The 16,245-nt window shown below is 48.2% G+C and overlaps 1 long non-coding RNA gene across 1 annotated transcript; it reads right to left on the bottom strand.

The window, feature by feature from the left end:
* Positions 1-3,450: 3,450 nt before the first annotated feature.
* On the bottom strand, positions 3,451-15,759 carry LOC122467256. The gene is made up of 3 exons (XR_006292871.1): positions 13,893-15,759; positions 10,465-10,519; positions 3,451-3,582 (listed from the first exon to the last, which is right to left on the bottom strand). It is a non-coding gene; the product is annotated as an uncharacterized LOC122467256 (long non-coding RNA).
* Positions 15,760-16,245: the final 486 nt, after the last annotated feature.

The raw sequence follows: 16,245 nt of genomic DNA on the forward strand, positions 1-16,245 counted from the left end.
CAGAACCCAGGGCCAGGCACAGGCGCATGGGCGGGGGGTGAGCCCTCAAGAAATGATGGCAATCACTGTAAGTGAAATGAAAGGAAGAGAAGAAGAAGAGAAAAGAGGAAACACTCTTGGCAGTTATTTTATTGAGTTGGTTTGGGGTTTTTTTGTGTGTTTTTTTTTTTTGGTAAGTCCCTCATAATGTCCATTGGAGCCTAATGCCTTCGGCCCGGAAGCCCGCAGCACAAAGATCGCAAAGCCAAGTTGCTGAACAAACCCGTTTCCAAATTACAAGTGCTCCTCGGTGCCAAGAAAGGAATTCACGGGGCAGCGTTTGCCAAGAAATCATTTACCAGATCAGAAGTCGATGTCACTGGTTCCCCGGCATCAAAACTCAGCTCCAAACCACAAAGCTGGAGAGTGTTTTCTCTGTAACTGGTCTGACAGACACTCTCCCAGCCTTCATATGTAAAGAGAGCTCATAGATGAGTTTTTTTAAAGGCAACGCCCATAAAAAGAAACCGGGGAGGCTAATAAATGAACGCACTGTAATGCTCAGCTCGTTAGTAAGGCAATTATACCCACTGCGCACCTCCGGGGGGTGGGGGGGAGGGGGTGCTCGCACCCCAGTCTATTGGGGCTGCACTCTTAGAATCGTGTTGTTCACAGCCAGCGTGACCGAACTCGGTATTCCTGCCTAGAAAACAGCAACAGCAATAAGAGTAATGAAAGTGAGAACGAGAACGTTGAAATCTTTTTGTTAAAGTCTATGTATTGCGTGTGAGAAAGAGAGACAGAGAGCGCGCACGCACAGGGGAAGGGCAGAGAGAGAGGGAGAGAGAGAATCCCAAGCAGGCTCTGTACTGCCAGTGCGGAACCCAACTCGGGGCTCGAACTCGCCAACCGTGAGGTCAGGACCTGAGCCGAGATCAAGAGTCAGATGCTTAACGGACTGAGCCACCCAGGCGCCCCGGGAGAGCATGCAACTCTTGATCTCAGGCTCATGAGCTCAAACCCCACACTGGGCTCACTTAAAAAGGATATTTTGGGGTGCCGGGATGGCTCAGCCGGTTAAGCGTCCGACTCTTGATCTCGGCTCAGGCCATGATCTCATCGTTCATGAGATCGAGTCCCGAGTCAGGCTCTGCACTGACAGTGCAATGCTGCTGGGGATCCTCTCTCTCTCTCTCAAAACAAATAAACAAAAAAAAAGCTTACATGCTTTCCTGACTAAGCCAGCCAGGCACCCCTATTGTAATATTTGGTGGGATTTTTTTTTAATGTTTATTCATTTTTCAGAGAAAAGGTGAGTGGGGGAGGAGCAGAGAGAGAGGAGGACAGAGGACCTGAAGCAGGCTCTGCACTGACAGCACTGAGCCCGAAGCAGGACTCGAACTCACAAACTGTGAAATCATGACCTGAGCTGAAGTCAGACACTCAACCAACTAAGCCACCCAGGTGCCCCTATTTGGTGGGATTTTAACATTAATTTGTTTTTGAGAGAGAGAGACAGAAAGACAGAGCATGAGCAGGGGAGGAGTAGAAAGAGAGGGAGACACAGAAGCAGAAGCAGGCTCCACGCTCTGAGCCATCAGCACAGAGCCCGATGCAGGGCTCGACCTCACAAACCATGAGATCATGACCTGAGCCGAAGTCGGACGCTTCACCGACCGAGCCACCCAGGCGCCCCAATACTTGGCGGAATTTTTAAAAATGATTTTATTGGTATGTACATAACGTACGGTAAACTGTGCATATTTAAAAGATAAAACTTGCTATATTCTGTCGTACGTATCTGGACATATAGGGAACCATCACCCTCAATCAATTTAGTGAGTATATCCTTCATTCCCAAAAGTTTCCTTGTAATCCTTCCCTTCCCTCCTACCCCTCCAGTATAGGCAATCAAATCTGTTTTCTGTTGCTACAGATTCGTGTGTACTTTCTAGAGTTTTATACAAGTGGAATCAAATAATATATGCTCTTTTCTGTCTAGCGCCTTTCAGCATAATGATTTTGAGATTCATCCAATCTTATCACATTCATCAGTTGACGGGCATGTGAGTTATTTTCAGTTCGGGGCTATTGCAATTAAAGCCACTATAAACATTTATGCTCGCCTAGTTATAGACGTATATTTCGTCTTCTCTAGGGTAAACGCCTAAGGGTAAACGGGCTGGATCTTAGATTAGGTGTATGTTTAGCATTGTAAGAAACTGGCAAACTATTTTCCGAAGTGGTTGTACTCTTTTGCGTTCCTACCGGTGGTGAAGGAGGGTTTCGGCTCTACATTTTTGCCAACCCTTGGTAAGGTCAGTATTTTAATTTTAGCAGAGAAGGTCGTAACTAATAAAGTAATATAACAGTGAGAATATTTTTAACTGTAGAGCTGATAGAAGAAAATCATCATTGTTAACACCCAGCGTTGGCAAGGGTACAGAGGAAAGTACTCTTGGTTTTTGTTCGGTTTTTTAAATTCATTTATTTATTTTAAAAGAGAGAGACAAGAGAGCAATCAGGGGAGGGGCAGAGAGAGAGATTGGGAGAGAATCCCAAGCAGGATCCTGGCTGTCGGCACAGAGCCCGATGTGAGGCTCGGACTCACGAACCGTGAGATCATGACCTGAGCGGAAACCAAGGGCCAGACGCTTAACGGACTGAGCCCCCCGGGCACCCCAGTACTCTTGTTACTGAGGGTGGAAATGAAAATTAGCATCATTTTCTGGGAGCCAGGGTGCGCGTTGTGTCTGGACTCACAGTGTGTGTCTTGAAACCTCTCGTTTTATTTTATTGAACAATTCCCCTTCTGAAGATGTATCCTGAAGACGTGAAACCCCTTGCAAACACACACCGGAGCCCTGCTGTCGGCGGCAGGAGGTTCTGCATCCATTAGTTTCCTCGAGAAGCAACAAGACTACCGAACGAGAGAGCTGAGAGCTGGCAGTCCACAGGCTGGACCTTCAGATCTGAGTTCTTCGACCCTCAAACGGTTTTAAGTTTGTGGAATTTCTTGCCGGCGTTTCAAAATGAGGAGCTGTCACAGAAAAATCTATTTTCCGGGGACTTTTTGACAAAGTAGAAGATCGGACGCACCCAGGGCCCACACGAAAACAAAAAGCTGGGTGAAGTGACTTTCTGCGCCAGCCGAATCCGCAGAATTTATCGCACTGTCGTGCAAACTGTGCCTTGGCTTGTCTCTTGTGCGTTGAGAGTACCCTTTGAAGGTAGACACTAGGATTTGTTCTTCTCCCCCTGACCCCGCCCTAGTGCCCGGCACGAAGAACAGATATTTGCCGAAAAATGAATGGCTGGGGCCCCTGGGTGGCTCAGTCGGTTGAGCATCCGACTTCAGCCCGGGTCGTGATTTTGCGGTTCGTGGGTTCGAGCCCCACATCGGGCTCTGTGCCGACAGCTCGGAGCCTGGAGCCTGCGTCCGAGTCTGTGTCTCCCTCTCTCTCTGCCCCTCCCCTGCTCATGCTCTCCCTCTGTCTCTCTCAAAAATAAATAAACATTGAAAAAAAGAAAGGAAAAAAGAAAAAATGAATGGCTGGCAATTAGAATTGGTTTACAGCGTGTAATTTCTTGAAGCTAGGTCACCTAAAAGACAGAAGGTGTACAATATAATGATTTAACACTTGTATTTGCTCATCTATGCCTGCAGCAGGATTTCTAAATCTCAGCCCTAGGGGCATCTGGGGCCAGGCAGTTCTTTGCTATGGGGGGCTGTCCTGTGCCTCGTGAGATCTCTGGCCTCCCCCCTCCACATGCCAGTGGCCCCCCTCCCTCAGCTGTGACCACCAAAACTGTCTCCAGATATTGCCAAACGTCCCTGAGAGTTCAACTCCTCCCCAGCTGAGAACCGCTGGCCTAGAACATCTCTGGAAGAACATACTAGAAACGTGTAACTGTGGTGTGACCAAGAGAGGAAGGGAAACTTCATTTTCACCTGTTCCAACTTTTGACTCTTAAAACACAAATATTATCAAAGTTCGGCTTACGTTTTTTTTCCCGGTGTCCAGATACCTTCAAAACGGAAGCCACTTTTTAAACACTGAAATATACCACCTTGTGTAAGTTTAAGGCGCGCAACATTTCGACGTGATAAATGAGCATACGGCGTGTGTGACTGCCATGGTGGCCTTAGCTAACACCTGTATCACGACCCGTGATTGAGGCTTCTTTTTTTGTGGTGGGAATAATTAAGACCCAGTCTCTAAGGAAGCTTGATGTTTCTAACAGTGTTGTTTTCTATAATCACCTCCCTGTGCATTAGACCTCCAGGATTTATTTCTCTAGCAGTTGTAAGTTTGTAATGGTAAAGAACGTCTCCTGTTTCACCATACCCCCAGCCCCCGGTCACCACCATGCCACTCTCCAAAACAGAAACCACTTAAGAAAATATAAAAACTTCTAAGATACACGGGCAAGGAACTTCCTTGTGTCTTTTTAGTTTGTCTTTTTTAAAAAAAAATAATTGTTTTTAAGGTTTATTTCTTTATTTTGAGATGGAGAGAACAAAGCGGGGAGGGGCAGAGAGAGAGAGAATCCCAAACAGGCTCCGAGCCGTCAGCACAGAGCCCCACACGGGGCTCGATCTCATGGACCGGGAGATCAAGACCTGAGCCAGAATCGGGAGTTGGAGGCTTAACCGACTGAGCCACCCAGGCGCCCCTTTAGCCCCTTTTTAAAAATAACAGAATCGATCACGGATTACGTGAGCTCCTCCGATTTGCCCCATTTTGCCGGGTGGGAAATGGAACCTCAAAAAGGAAGAAGTCCTACGCCCGTCCAATGAGCGACCGCTCTGCAGCTAGCGCCCAGAGGCCCTGAGACCCGGCCTTCGCTGCCATTTCAGATGTGTGTCCGCTGTTGAAAGCGGATCGTTCCAAGGGAGTAGAAGCTCAAAAGGCACCGCCCGGGGCCCTTAAGTAAAACTACAGCAACCTCCACTCAACACGTGTTCATCTTTGCTTCAGGGCCGTTGAAGTTGTGCCGTGGAGGCTCCCGTGCCGCCCTGAGCCCTGACGCGCGCCTAGTCCTAGCTGAAAACTTTGCCTCTCATCTCAAGGGTTTTTGTGTTGTGTTTGTGTTGCGTTGTGTTTTTGAATCGCCAATTTTTATTTACAAGGGGGCCACAGTCTCTGTTTACCTGCTGATTATGTTCTTGGGGTGAATTATCTATGAATCGCAAGCAGTATTTGCAAGTGCTTCTACCTACAATCGTGTCGTCACAGAAACCCTGCGAGAGAACTAGGAACAAATTTTGCAGATGAAGAAGTAACTCCGGGGAGATGCATTCACTTACTTGCCCACCATCACACATGCTGGAGCCAGGTTCAAAAACCAAGATCAACTGAGCCTTTACTCTTTCAGACCCTTCACAGAAGTCTTCAACTTGCCAATAGAAATCCTATAAAAACCAAAAGTAATTCCCCAGTCAAGGAGTTAAATTCTTAATTGAGAACATACTAGTGGAAAGTGTTTATCCAAGGGATACCAGTGTGCTGTTTCGAAGGGACACATGCACCCCAGTGTTTATAGCAGCACAATCGACAGTAGCCAAAGTATGGAAAGAGCCCAAATGTCCATCGACGGATGAATGGGTAAAGAACATGTGGTATATATATCCAATGGAGTATTACTCGGCCATCAAAAAGAATGAAATCTTGCCATTTGCAACTATGTGGATGGAACTGAAGGGTATTCTGCTAAGTGAAATTAGTCAGTCGGAGAAAGACAAATATCACATGCCTTCATTCATACGGGGACTTTAATAGACAAAACAGATGAACACAAGGGAAGGGAAGCAAAAAGAATATAAAAACAGGGCGGGAGACAAAACAGAAGAGACTCTTAAATATGGAGAGCAAACAGAGGGTTGCTGGAGGGGTTGTGGGAGGGGGGATGGGCTCAATGGGTAAGGGGCACTAAGGAATCTACTCCTGAAATCATTGTTACACTCAAGGCTAACTAACTTGGATGTCAATTAAAAAATAAATTATTTAAAAAAAAAAAAAAAGAACGTCCTAGTGAATAAGATAAGACAGCAGAGCCTGTGACAGCATGCCAGACATACAATAAATGCCACATAACTGTTAACCATTATGATGAGTCACATAGCTTCAAATATTTTTTTAAAAATAGTATAGTATTGAAGATAGCTTCCATTGGTCGTGTACAGCAAGATGAACCCATCTGCCCGTATTACGTGGCTGCACCACGTTTTTTTCTTTTTTCTTTTTTAATATTTGGGTTGGTTTCTGGCATTTCCAACTGGGGACGTTTCACACGAATCACCCAACGTACGGCGTCTGTTGGAAAACTGGCGCCTCTGGGCTGGGGTTATGGAACCACTGCCCCCGTCAGACAGCGCGAGGCCTCCCCGTTTACCGCAGACTCTCCACCCGCCTGAAGTGAGGCCTGTGGGTTTGCCATTTGTCACTGGTGGTTACGAAGGAGGGCTCCGGAATGAAATGAGGAGTCTCAGTTCTTTGCAGTGCTGCTGCCCAGCTGGGTGACCTAGAGCAAATAATTCTACCTTCCTAGGTCCATCTCCCGGAGCTGCGGTGACAAAATAAAACCATCTGCCTAAAAGCATGGAGCTCAGGGCCCAAGGCGTGGACGGCTTTCAATGAAGGTTAGCTCTTTGCATCACTAGGCGTGGGAAGCAGAAGAGTGGCCTCCTGAAGGTGTCCCCAACCTAATCCTGGAACCCGTGCCTAGGGTACCTTGTATGGCAGAAGAAATGCTGCAGATGTGATTAAGGGAAGGGTTTTTATTCATTCATTCATTCATTTTGCTTCAAGAAAGCTTTCTTTCTGAATGCTTGTTTTTACTGATTGATTGATTATTAAATCTATTTATTCTTATTTCTTTCACACGGCAAGCAGGGCAGGGACAGAGAAGGAGGGAGACAGAATCCCAAGCAGGTTCCGTGCCATCAGGGCAGAGCCCCGCGTGGGGCTTGAACTCACGAACTGTGAGATGGTGACCTGAGCCGAAATCAAGAGTCAAACGCCTAACCGACTGAGCCACCCAGGCGCCCCAGGTTGAGGATTTTTAAATGGAGAGATTATCTTTGATGATCCCGATGGGTCCGCTGTAACCACAGGGTCCTTGCGAGTGAAAGAGGGAGGCCGGAGGTCAGTGGCAGAGGAGTGTGAGACAAGAGGGGTTGCAGCGGGGGGCGGGGGCAGGCAGACAGAGGAAGGGGCCGCCAGTCAAGGAATGCACTTGGTCTCTAGAAGCAGGAAAAGCCAAGGAAGTGGGTTCTCCTCTAGAGCCTCCAGAGGGACACAGCTCTGCCAACCCCTTGGCCTTAGCCCAGTAAGGCCCCTTGGGGGTCTCCGACTTCCGGAATCATAAAAGAATACATTTTTTCTGTCTTAAGTCACTAATTTCGTGGCCGTTTCTTACAGCAGCAAGAGGAAACTCTACACGAGGCCGTCTCGTCCTCACTGCAATTCCGTACGGTCTATTGTCCGCATCCTACAGAAGAAGTGGGGTCGGTAAAGGTTAAGAACATTGCCCCGAGTAGAACGTGGCAGAGCCCAGAATCAATTCCAGGTCCTCCTGAAACCCAAGCCCGGCCCAACCCAAGTGACTCCCAGTTCTCTGGTCATTCAGCTTCTATTTGAATGATCCCAGAAACAGAAATATCCTTCCTTCCCGAGGCTACTCTTTCAACGGCTGGACAGGATTTACCATGATGTCTTCTGCCCACTGAGCTACTTTCTACGGCACTCGGAAGGAGTTAAGGCGCTTTCAGTTACAAACGCAGAAACCCAGGGGACCTAGCGTAAGTAAGAAGGGGACATTTATAACAAGGACATAGGATATCGCGTGAAGCCCATGTCCAGGAAGGCAGTTAGGCTTTAGGGAGAACTGAAACCAAGAAATGGGAAGCTGGAAAGAATCCGGCCAGGCAAGACCCGCTGTCTTCCACCTCTGCTTCTCGGCATGGCTGCCTCATTCTTTTCTCTCCGTAGATCGATTTTCTCGGCCACTCCGTTGTCGTGTTGGCACATGGCCGCTCAGGTGCCCCAGACTGACACACTACAGGTCCAATTCTATGGACAGACTGCCTGGCAGTACCTCAAGGTAAATCTCAAATTCCCCCGAGACAGAATCCGATACCTCTGGCTTCCAGCAGGCCTCCCTCCCTTGTCCGATCAGCTGTCAGCAGGAAGGCAGGATTGTGATGACCAAACATGGCTGCCAGGGACTTCCCACTTGCAACTGTGGGCTTGGGTGCGAGGGGGAGGGGTGGGGAAAGCGGGAGCTGAGCTGATGCCCTCAAAATGGAGTACCTCCCATTTATCTCCCTAAGGTTCCCCCCCCCCACACACCCGCCCCCAAAAAACCCAATAAAGATAGCAAAGCAGCTTCAGAGCTTTTGAAAAGCCCTTTCTTCCCTTGTGGTCATCTCCTTTCCTGGGAACCGTCCGTAGAACCTTCAGGCATTTCCTCAGTATGACGGTTCCCAGATTACTCAACAACCTGACTATGCCCCCAGCTCCCCCTCGGCCTACACAACTTCGGCAACATCTCCACTCAAACGTGTGCTCTGTCTCCATAACTAACGTTGCTTCTTCAAATACGGGCTGTCTAGCTCATTTCAGTTGTTTTCTTGCTTTACCTTCCTTGAACCCACGAGGCGTATGCCGACTCCGTTAATGCAGGCTAAGACTGTTTCCTTGTCAGCTGTATACATCTGGCTCAAATTGAGTTTGTGGCCAGCTAGAAGCCCCAGATCTACTTCCCAGGAACTGCTGTCTGGCCAAGTCTCCCAATTCCCAGACTTAAATAATTGATGCCAGAATCCACATCAATCCCTGGTAAATATTCTCTTGTTTCCTCCAAATCCTTTATTTGACTCTACGGAGACCACTGTGAACCTTGATTCCCTCATACCAGTTTGTCTGTGTCCTAGAAATTTCACCTGTGTACCTTAATGGTTTAGTCTCGAAACGAGATCCCAACTAGACCAAAGACATACCAATGGACACTTCCGAAGCTGCCACGGGCTCCGCTAATCAACATCAAATACCCCCGAAAATACGCTGCAAGCATTTCGGGAGCTTTTATTCCTGGAACGAGAAGGGTGGCAGCCCAAATTCCTCAAATATTTTTGACGTTTAAATTTTATAACGACAGAAAAGATCCAGCATGATTATAATCCAGGGCATCAAGGATATGGGAAAAACTCTGGAAGTCTTTCATTAAAATGAATCATGATAATTATTGAATTTACTTCTCACAGCAACCCAGGAATATTCATATTTCCATTTTATAGGTATGTAACCAAGGTTACACAGAAACAAGTAACCTTGAGATTGCAAGGCAAGCTGTTGATTCATAGCTTCAGTGCTTAATCCCAACCCTAGCGGTGGGCAGGGTCAGTTTTTCCTGTAAAGGGCCAGACAGCAAATATTTTAGGCTTGGGGGACCACACGGTCTCTGCCTTTGCAGAGCGAAAGCAGTTGTAGGCAATACTTTAACAAAGGGGTCTGACTGTGTTCACATAAAACTTTATTTACAAAACACAGGCGGTATGCCTCATTTGGCCCTCAGACTGTAGTCTGCCAACCCATGCGAGGGTGTTCTTCCTCCCCAACCTGCCTGGCAAAATCCTGCTCAAATATTCAGCCCCCACATGACCATTAAGTTACTAAACTGGACGTAAATGGGATTCGGCCCGTGGGTCATAGCTTGCTGGCCCATCTCAGCCATCATGCCTTCTGACTTGGTAGGTTAATGCATCTCACTGAAGAACCTTGAGTCAGTGCCTAATGTAGGTCATAGCCAAAGCCAGCAAGACTGACACATGTCAAAATGCATAAAGATTCACCAATCTATGTAACACTGCCCTGCACAGCAGTAATTCCTTGTGAGCCTATTTGTTTTAATACCTTTTTCCACAAGTCCCCAAATAAATTTGTAGCCATCCAACACACACACACACACACACACACACACACACACACCATGATCTGAGCCCAGCATATGATCTCAGCTTCTTCATGGCCATGCTGTTCTCCTCTGGCCAGAACATTTTAGCATTCCCTCACGCACACCTAAGTGCTGCACTGAGCCTGAGTCCTGAGTCACACGCATTAAAAAAAAAAAAGTGTTCCACTGGAAATTAGCATGCAAGCAAGTTGCAAGGAAATGGCCCGGGAAGCAGAGTGAAGAAGCTTGATTCAGGCACGATGGACGTCCTACGGCAGACGTAACCAACCAAGGCACCCGGGAGAGAAGTCACCTGCAATTTTGAAAAGCAGGTGGAAGAAATCAGGACCAGAGCCCTACTAGGAATTTGAGCAACTTGAAAAGAGCCAAGCAGGCCTTTCATGCCGATCGAGAGAAAGCTACCATTTCCAGAGACAGGTCCTCTTGCTAACAGGCAATGCAAGCCCTCCCAACATGGGCTGGGCACTTGGCAGGAAGGGCTATCATGCAAGCGTGTGGCCGGCTTACCCTTAACATTTCCCGGTGTCAACAGCTTTCAGGCAAACCGGTGGGTTGCTTTAACCTTTAGAAAAAGAGAAAATACAAACAGTAAAAATGAGCTGGTTCTAATGACATAGAAAGACACGTGCGACAATAACAGAAGCCTAGACATCTTGCGGCAGGTTTACTCGTATTTTTTTTGAATGCTAACGTAAGATGTGTTTACTTGTTGCCCAACAGCCTTTAACAGACGTACCATGGCAGAGCGCTTAAAAAAAACAGGGGGTGGGGCCCCCGGGTGGCGCCTTCAGTTAAGCGTCCAACTCTTGGTTTCAGCCCAGGTCACGGTCTCACGGTTCATGAGACTGAACCCCAGCGCAGAGCCTGCTTGGGATTCTCTTTCCCTCTCTCTCTGCCCCTCCCGGCTCACGCGCACACGTGTCTCTCCGATAGGTTCGGGAAAATAATGGACACCGAGGTTCTTCGTGTCAGCACTGTTCATCACAGACAAGAAAGAAACAACCCAAATACCCCGCAACAGAAAACTGGTTGAATACATTTGACTGTGATCCTAAGTGGAATATTCTGCAGCTCTAAAAAAGAAGGAAGGATCCCCTGGGCGGCTCATTCGGTGAAGCGTCCAACTCTTAGTTTCAGCTCAGGTCACAATCTCACGGTTTGTGAGTTCGAGCCCCACGTCAGGTGTGTGCTGACCGTGCAGATTCTCTCTCTCCCTCCCTGTCTGCCCTTCCCCACGCTCGCTCTCTCTCAAAATAAATAAATGAACTTTAAAAAAATTTTTTTAAATGAAAAACAATTTTAAATAATAAAATCTTAAAAAAACAGGGGCGCCTGGGTGGCTCAGTCGGTTGGGCATCCGACTTCGGCTCAGGTCACGATCTCACGGTCGGTGAGTTCGAGCCCCGCGTCGGGCTCTGTGCTGGTGGCTCGGAGCCTGGATGAAGTCGGCTTCGGATTCTCTGTCTCCCTCTCTCTCGGGCCCTCCCCTGCTCATACTCTGCCTTTCTCTGTCTCTCAAAAATAAATAAATGTTAAAAAAAAATTTTTTTTTTTAATCTGAAAAAAACAAAAACGAAGACACAGCTCTGAAGGACACCCAGCAAACTCATCAAAAGGAATCAGAGGATGGGTCCGATGGAAACAGGAATGGGGCTTCTCACTATATTCCTCTTTATACTGTTTTCTTTTCAAACCATGTGGATGTGACAACTATTCCAAAGCTTGAATTGTTTTAAAGAGCTAGCAACGTGTTTACAACCACAATAATTCTCTCTGTAAGAGGGTGTTGCTACCAGATGTCAAAACACTATTTTTATTTCTCGGCACTAGGTACAAAGTAGATGAAATCCGCTGAATAAGGTGCTGAGAATGGTCTCTCCTGCACAGAATGTAGGGTAAATTGAGGCCATTGATGGTGGCACTCCGTGGTGCTTGATAAGGAGAGGCCTAGAAAGCATTATCATCGTATTGGCTGCGTGTTCACGTGGCCTGAAGCAAAGAGATTGAACTTAGACGTCTGACCGCCTTGGGTGGCCTCCAGCTCCAACACCTGTCGGCTGTGTCCCCAGGCAGGTCACGCGGGTTCCGGGGCCTCCGCAGCTCTGTGTGGTGGAGACGGGATCACCTACCGTACCGGGTAGGAACGCTCTTTCGCTCCGACAAGTAAACTCCTACCTACTCATTCCTGTGCCGGGCGTCGTTTTAGGCCAAGGTAAGACTTCAGATTCTAGACCAGCGTGTCTCCACCGAGACCAGTTTTGCCCCCCAGAGGACATTTGGCAATGTCTGGGGACATTTTTAGTTGTCACAAGTCGGGGGGGGGGGTTGAGTGGGGGGCACAGGAGAAGTGCCACTGGGATCCAGTGGGAGGACCTAGCGGGCCACGCAAGCAGCTAAACACCCCACGATACACAGGACAGTCCCTCCAACGAAAAGTTAGCCCGCGCCCCATGCCAGTAGGGCTGAGGCTCGGAGCTCGCTCCGAGAGAAAACGAAGCCAGAATAAACAAATAAACGGCAATGCCACGTGTTGTTCGGTGCTCTGGGACAGAATGACCAGGGCAGCTGTTTGAGCTGGGGCAGGGACAGGCCGTGCCAGAGAAGGCTCTCTCTCGGAGGACAGGCCAGTGTTGCTGACGGCTAACAGGTACTAGGGAGCCCGGCAAGCTAGTGTCTGGGACAAGGGCTCTTGAGGCTCAAAGAAAAGCAAGGGCAAAGGCCCTGAGGCCAAGACAAGTCTGACTTGTCCAGGAGAGAGGAGGGGAGTGTGGCTCCAAGCAGGAACAGGGGTGGCTGGAATCCATGTGTTGAGGGAACAAGGGCCAGACCTCCTGGAGAGAAATTTTCATTTTTGCCTGAAGTACAATGGGGACCCATGGAAAGGTTTTCAACACTGAGCTGGCATGATCTGCTGGGTGTTTTTCAGAGCCGTTAGGGCTGCTCTGTGAGCGATGGATGGAAGAGAGTCAGCACGAAGCAGGTAGGCTGAGAGCGGATTGCGGTAGTGGGAGCGGAGTGGGGGGGGGGGACACATTTTTGCAGGTAGAACCCGCTAGATGCTGTCGAGAACTGGAGAATTAAGTGGATAGCTCAGATCCAGCGAGTCACATACGGGAGAAGCCCACAAACACGAGCTCCAATGAACAAAAGGAGACTTTTTTTTTTAAATGTTTACTTATTGAAAGAGAGAGAAAGAACAGGAGGAGGCAGAGGGAGAGGGGGAGAGAGAGAGAATCCCAAGCAGGCTCCACACCGTCCGCGCAGAGCCCAACACGGGGCTCGAACCCACGAACCGTGAGATGGTGACCTGAGCCGAAATCAAGAGTCGGACGCTTACCCGACTGAGCCACCACCCAGGCGCCCCAAACAAAAGGGGGGTTAATCCCTCAGTTTGAAAATTAAAACTTAGTGAAAATTGCAGTGACAAACGCACCTTCAGATACCCACTTCTGCCCAGTGGCCCCGGGGTGCTGACGGGTCAGGTGAGCTGACAATTTCGACTTGGAAAGTGGCGGGAGAAGGACACTGAGGGTGAATACCGGGGAAAACAAGAAATCTACGAAAGCACCAAAAATGCCCATCTCTGGAAAGTTACAAGGGATAGCTGATGTGCTGAAAACAAAGGAACTATTTCAAGCAAGAAGCTTCTGGAAAACGTGGGTCTCTGCTTAGGAGTCCGGCGCTGGCATAACCAGTGGACCGTCAGCCCCATGGACAAAGGAAGAGCCAAGTCAAACAAGGCATTAACTGTAGTCCACGTCAAGCCGCTTACAAGTGGCCGTTTAAAGATTTTTAAACATAGGAGATATTGTTTATGAAACGTAATCTGATCGCCCAAGCAAAAACGACACAAATTCCATGGCAACCGTGGAGATTAAGGAAGTGTTTGAAGGACGAAATCCCTTATCTAACACCCCTCTTGTCAATTCACTCACCGAATAAGAGGTCTCAGGAGAAGCGTCAGGGGTAAAGACAATTCACTTTATGGGGAAGGATTTTCAGAATCTCATTTTGTGGACTGATGCATAAACACCACCCAAACTGTGGGATTAAAAGGCAGAGTCGCGGGCATTATTATGTTTTGCACGGAGTCAAACAGTAATAAGAAGTCATGATAATAGCAGCTGCCGCTTACTGAGCTAAATTAACTCCAATTCTCCAGTAGATTTATGAGTTTCCCTTTATGGATGAAGGAAACGGGGGCCCAGAGAGGCCATCTGACTTGTCCAAGGACACACAGCTGTTGGGCAGGGTCCAGGCCTCTGGACCCTCTTGTCTAAATCCCCCTCCTCGTCACATCTTGAGCAAGCAGTCTGGTGCCTTTCAGCCCGGGGGAGGGAAAACAACATGGTTATCACATTCAGAGACCGGGGACAACGATTAGACTTAATGAACACCTTCTTTGTGCCTGTTTCGGAGGCTAAGTGCTTTACTTAAGTCATCTCATCTGGTGTTAAGGATAACTCTGGAAGTATTTCTATTGTTTTCACTCTACACCTAAGGGACCTAAGGCTCAGATAGGTTCAGTAACTTTTCCAAGGTCACGCAGCCACGGAGTGAGAATACAGGATTCAAAACCCTGCGGTTGAACAGTAAGTCTACGAGTTTAGGCAACATGCTTCAGGGAGGGAAACAGAAAAGGGACCCCAGGCAGACAGGACGGATAAACAGAGGTTTAGATGCAGCTCAAGTAGAGTCCGCATCCTGAATTCATTTCTTTTCAAAGCATGCATCAAAATGGCCGTTAAGTTCTTATTTGTGGAATTATTTGTTCTGTGTTATCTGTTTACAGCTTGGTCTCTCCTCCTGTCTTAGGCCCAGTATCTGTAACAGAGGGTACACATATCAAAGCTCCACCAATATCTCGTTTTGCTTTGGGGTTGTTTTTTTTTGTTTTTTTTTTTTCCGGTTTGAGTCCATGAAGCAATCAATGGAAAGGCGAATGGCAAGTACAGAGAGTCACAAACTTAGGGAGTTAGGAATCATTATCCCAAACTAGAAAAGCAGTCACGTTCCCTTTTAAGCTTCCCAAATCTGATCTCACTCTTTCTACCAGAGCCTTGATTCTAGCTCGACTGTGATCCCTAGATGGCAAACTCCTCTATGTGTCCCCCACCAAGGAGGGAAACAGGAAACTGTGGCTGCCTCTCACACACGCAGCTCCAACCTTGGGCATCGTGGGGTTTATCCAAGATCAGAGCAAAATTGTGAACTTCTCAGTGAGTGACATCTTGGGAGTGCCATTCCTTTGATCAGCCCCTGGGATGTAGTCCTTGTCGGCCGGGGTCAGAGGGAGTTCTGCTCTGGGTCACTGTCATATTCCGATTCTTACCGACCTAGCTTCCCTCTCTGCTCAGGGCATCTCTGCTGTGTCGTCAGTCACCACGTGACCACGTAGGATGACCAAAGTCAACACGTTACGAGAAACCTGCCTTTAGGAATCCTACCTGGCCATGGGACATGGTGGTGCCTAGTCGGTAAGCCAAGGTTAACGGGATCCACACCTAGGATTCAAAGCTCAAGACCTTTAGTCCCAACTGGCTGCCTGCCTGAAAAGCTAACACTTCCTCCGTCTGCCACGTTAAAGAAATAAACATCCCTGGAGGCACACCTGCCTGCATCCACTTCTCCTTAGATTTTTCGAATCAAATGCACCCAGCTTCAAAATCTGGCTCTGCCTCTTTACAGGCTTGGACAGCACTTCTCCAAACCTTGTCTGCATGGGAATATCAATAGGACCTCCTCACGGTGTCGGGGCCCATATCCAACGAGATAAAGACTAGAAGGCGGTTAGTGCGATGGTTAAAAAAAAATAGTCGTTTGGGGGCGCCTGGGTGGCGCAGTCGGTTAAGCGTCCGACTTCAGCCAGGTCACCATCTCGCGGTCCGTGAGTTCGAGCCCCGCGTCGGGCTCTGGGCTGATGGCTCGGAGCCTGGAGCCTGTTTCCGATTCTGTGTCTCCCTCTCTCTCTGCCCCTCCCCCGTTCATGCTCTGTCTCTGTCTCAAAAAAAAAAAAAAAAAAAATTAGTCGTTTGATAACCCATCGCCAGTAGTGATGGTTGGTATTACTCACATCCATTCATTTCTAGAAAGAGGTTTCCAAACTTCCCACAAAACAGAAATCTTCCCTCTCCTCTCATGGGTTTTTCTTCCCCAAAACGACATGGAAATTCCAGCCAAGACAAAAAATGGTAGAAGGGCTCCAAGCTAGAGTAGTAGTTTACTTCTTAGGTCGCCCTGTTTCTACTGGGGCCATACTGGGGCCATACTGGGGAAGCTGGTAATGCC

This window comes from Prionailurus bengalensis, chromosome A3, assembly GCF_016509475.1.
Source record: "Prionailurus bengalensis isolate Pbe53 chromosome A3, Fcat_Pben_1.1_paternal_pri, whole genome shotgun sequence".
In the NCBI taxonomy this organism is placed as follows: domain Eukaryota; kingdom Metazoa; phylum Chordata; class Mammalia; order Carnivora; family Felidae; genus Prionailurus; species Prionailurus bengalensis.